This window comes from Cynara cardunculus, assembly GCF_001531365.2.
Source record: "Cynara cardunculus var. scolymus isolate 2C chromosome LG 11, CcrdV1, whole genome shotgun sequence".
In the NCBI taxonomy this organism is placed as follows: domain Eukaryota; kingdom Viridiplantae; phylum Streptophyta; class Magnoliopsida; order Asterales; family Asteraceae; genus Cynara; species Cynara cardunculus.
The window spans coordinates 12,162,113-12,167,355 of record NC_037538.1 but is presented as its reverse complement, the minus strand read 5'-3'; positions in this window follow the sequence as shown (position 1 = coordinate 12,167,355).

Genomic DNA, 5,243 nt, shown 5'->3' with positions numbered 1-5,243 from the left:
TGACGGTGGAATGCATCATTATCCCTAATTTTGTAGTATCTTATACGTCTTATACTTTATATCTTTAATAATGTTTGTTATATTTATTAATATATTGTAATAAAAATAAAAATAAAAATTATTACACAACCTTTTGTTGCACAAAAGTTTTCAATGGAAGTTTACAAAAGTAATATTCTTTTTAATTTCAAGATTAAACAAGTTCAATCTTATTATGGTTTCTTGCACAACATTTATTATATTTATTAAACTGTAGAAAAAGATTAAAAACTAATCTCAGATAAATTTCAAATAGTTTTCTCTCAATACAGTTATAAGTTTGGCTTTAAGTCTCTAACTTTGATACACTTTAATGGTTTTTTATACCTATTTATCAATTACTACAGTTAACTTATAATCATAGAATGGATTCTGGTAAGACCAATCATTTATTATAAGATCCTTGTGCTATGTTTTTCACGTGAATATTCTGGTTTTTATACACATGTTTTGTTCCGTGAAAGTTGGATGTTTTAGACTCAACGAAATGAAAGAAACTCTTTTAATCACTTCCAAAACTAAATGGTTAAAGCCCAAATATAAATATGGGCATCATATGAAAATATATTCAAAATATGAATTGGGCCTTCAAAACAAATCCAAAGAATTATAGCTTCAAAATGCATGACTTTATGGTATTTGTTTAGATTGATTGTTAAAATTTAATGTTTCCAAATCCATATTCATCCACCCTCCAAAAAATTGTTGATTGATTAACAAAAAAATAAGACCCGATAGTCCAATCCGTTTTTCGCTAGGCTAAATGGTATTCCGGTTTTTCATTTTGCCCAAATCGGGCCCATATTGGTTCCGAACCGAGCATTTTAAGGTTCAGGTTTTGGTTTAAATGTTTTATTAGATTAACATTTGAAAGTTGGACCAAACAAATAAGTGATCATTGAAAGCCTGTACTTCGATTCGATTTTGGTTTCACTCTTCCGTTTTTTTGTGCAACTTGAGGTGAGCATAATAATTATCTAATTCTTGTCTTTTTTTTAATGGATTAGGCCCTGTTTGTTTTTACCTAAAAATCACTTAATACCTTCTTATGTCTAAATCGGTCAGACCTTAGGGTATTAAGTGTGTTTTTTTTTTCTTCAATTAAGAGCTTAAAAGCTCTGATTATGTCTGAATTTATTAGAGGTAACATTTTCACTTAAAACCTCTTAATTGCTTTTAGAGCTTCCAATGCTTGCAAAGAAAGCCTAGATTTCAATGATTCAGATTTCAGACGTAAAAACAAACAGTCTGACTGATTCAAATTTCAGACTTCAGCACCACCTCTTAAAATTCAGAAGTGAATTCAGACTTCAGACTTAAGCACCTCTTAAAAAACAAACGCCACCTTAGTCTTTTTTTTATTAACTTGGATATCCAACCTGCTATGCGAGCCGAATAATCCCAGAGCGACCACCTGCTTTGCAGATAGCCCGAAGTCACCTTATTTGAACCTCCGTGGCCACAAGGGAATTTTTATTCCTCCTTGGATTTGAATCTGGGACCTCCTGGTACTTTTGATCTTTGGAGTCAAACTCAAACCAATCAGGCACCACCCTTGTGGTTTAGTCAATTAGTCTTTTAAGTAATAATAGTTATGTAGTGTTTTGACTAACAATAATTTAATTACCAATTTTCTATTGAAAGATAAATACATTTTTTTTTATCATATAAATTATCCTTTACCGTAAAAAATTCAAAAAATTATAGTACTTGGTGAGTACGAAGATATTCATCCATCGTTTTCAGTGTTCCCTCTCCCGTGGCAAGGGATTAGTTTGATTCTCCCTTTTAACGGTGTTGTCTTTGTTCTTCACGATACATGAAATCTAGGAATCACCGAATAAAATCATACGTCAAATCAAAACTAATCATAAACTTGTTTTACATTTATTTTGGACAACGATGTGGAGTCAATGGTTCAAAACAAAAACATGCTCGTTTTCTTCTAAGTTTGTTGTCGTTGACTTTTGTTATTTTTTTTAGCAAAAAACCTTATTTCATACGAGTTATTTGAGGTTCGTGATTGGATGAAATGTTTTAAAGATTACCGCAGACATGTAGGAGAGTATTTTTACATTCTCGTTTTGAACTAATTAGACAAAATATATGAAGATCATGATAATTAGTCATCGTCAAAAGTCTTATCCAAATAAAATGAGCTACACAAAATGGTGTTTTATCCAAATGAATTAGCCACTTGCCATGTGTTTACAACGTAATAGAATCATGAAGTCCGTGACTTATTAGTTAACCCATATAATGATGTTTATTTGTAATTAAGTGTTTTTTTCTGGTGACTTAACCGCTAATTCGTCAGCCATAAGATTTCCATATCAAATCATTAATTTTACTATTACGCCCTATATTTTTATACATTCTTCTCAAATGATTACTCTTTAGCTCATAAAATCGCAAATCTACATACAATATCTCTCCACCACCACCGATTGCTTGTTGCCACACTGCCACCAGTGTCATTGACTTATTGCTTGTTGGCGTTGCTGCTCATTAGTGTTGTCGCCCTTCTTGCCGTCATAATGGGTTTTTTTTTTCTAGTTTAGCCATTTTGATTAAAAGAGATTTAAAAGAAATTAAGCATATATATTATAATCATTGAGCAAAATACAAAGATATTGTAAAGACATTAAAAAAAGTTATAAAAAATGATTGATTAAGATGATGTGGTGGGTACAAGAACAAATATAAAGGACAAAACATTCTCTAAGCATCTTTGGGGTGAGACTTTGAATATCTCTAAAATTAATTGAATTCTAATTACTATTATCTTTTATTTATTGATAGGTTGTACATTAAGGTTTAAATTTTCTTATTAATTCACTACCTAAAATAATCACTAAATATAAAAAACTTCATCTAAATAAATTAATAATATCAATGTTTTCCAACATTTTGTTGATTAATTATGTATCTAAAACAATTATAATTCAAGAACAGAAGTTCTAAGAATGTTTGATGGAATCAAGTAGAAACGACTTGTAAAACTTAGAAAAATACTGAATAGCAGACGATTTAGAACTTTTCATAAGGAATACACACTTAACTAAAGGAGTACAAAGTATGTATCAGAGTTCTCGATGAGACTATCTAATTCTTAAACATAATTAGAATAAGTCAGGTGTTACTATACCACCAAATTTGTTATCTTCAAACCAAATGACGCCTCTAAATCCATCCTACCGGAATCTCTGCAAGCTCCAGACGTCACTTAGATCTCACTAAGACCTAATATAGACGTCAATAAGAAAAAGTGTTAGGCTTAACACCTAGCAAGTTAAAGTAGTTTATCTCAAAAACATAAAACAATAAAACTCGACGAGTTTTTCTTTTACCCAATAATTCCTTATCTAAATAACATTTAGAATCAAAGAAATTTCTTCACGAAACCGCTTTCTCCAAAATGAAATTCAATAAATAAACATCTGCTCTAAACCAAAACCGACATCCAACTCACTTTCCAAAATAGCAAATAAGACTCGTTCCATAAGACAATTCAAAATAAGATAATACATGCATTATAACCCAAAAATCATCGAAAGTACGAATAGACTCGATACCCAAAGCAACACCTTTCGGTGATGGGAGAGACCCATTTCCATCGACTATGACAGAACACAAAGTAAGCTATGTGTCGAACGTTATCAAGTAATGCCTTAAGATCACGGTCCTGGTGTCTTACTCCTCTCAAGATTCCACCGCAATACCTAAGGTCCTAGAACCCAACCCACACGAGTTCATCTCCGCAATACCCCGATCTTAGCGCCTACTTACAAACTATAGATCGATGGTCCTGGGGCCCGAATCCACTCAAGTTCATCTACAAAATACCCCAAATGATTAAGTGTCAACTCTATAAGGCCAAAGCCTCAAAAGATAGGTCCAGGTGTCCGACTCCTCACAAGTTCATCACCGTAATACCTAGGATCCTGGAGTCCGACTCAACAAGAGATGACCTCCACAATACCTACAGTCCTGTAATCCAACCTACGTGGGTTCCTCCCTGCAATACCGACTACTCATTAATCAAAATGACTTACTCACATGTCTATGGATTCAATGCATTGCATTTTACAATTACATTACTCCAAATGAATGACGAGCATAGTCAAAGCATCATGTATTATCCAACAAATATTAATAAATTTATTATGCGTCTAAAGCCCCTCATTGATTTATTAAAATCGAATGGGCCCAAAAGGCATCGTGAAATATGCAACCGAGGTCTCTAGGCCGTTGATGATAAGACATCGTTGTCCACAACAGTATTATGTCAAATCGTCTATGATGAACGATGAGTATAAACCCACCTTGGAATGAATTTAGTTTATATCAATTAGTGATAATATTAGAGAAACAACTAAGAATATTTTAGAAATCGATTAATAATCAACTCTTAATTTTGATGTCAGTGGCCTCGGTCACGATACAAAAATCGAGTAGGTTGTGTTCAACAGGCCGAGGTTGAATAATTCAAATAATTAAACGTATTGAAAATCTTTAAAAAAAATCTAAAATTTATTTTATTCTAAAAAATTGTTGAAAAACCATATTTTTAGCCACAAGTTGGTTTATTTACTTCTTAAAAATAGGCAATGGTCCCTGAACCATTGAGAATTACGTTTTAATTATGCAAAAGTCTACATTTATACCCACCAGTTTGACTTTGTGTGACCAACAATAAGCTACTAAAACATACTTCAATCAAGATTTGACTACAAGTTTCTAAAATTTACACTTTTGATCCGGCTTTGACAAAATCATTACATTTTGGTCTCATATAAATGCAATATATTAACATATCAAGGGGCTGTTTGGCAGTTGCTGAATGGTTTGGTGCAGAATGGCTAAGTGGTCAGAATGATTAAGAGGGTCAAAATGGTTAAGTGCTGAATGAAATAATGTTATTTGGTAACTGTTCTCTGAATGAGAGTAAATTACCATTTTAACCCTTTGTGCATAAACCCATAATTTCAACATACAATGTGCATAAACCCATGAAATTGAAGTGCACATACAGCAGGCTTGTGAATCAATAACAATGGGGTATAACCAGGCTTGATAATCAATAACAATGGGTATAAGTTTCCTGAAATTTATGTTTGTTTCCTGGTATTTCAAGATCTGTTGTTTCAAGATACAGTATAACAATGGGCAGAATAATACCTGAAGCGAGGAAAAGGATGGAG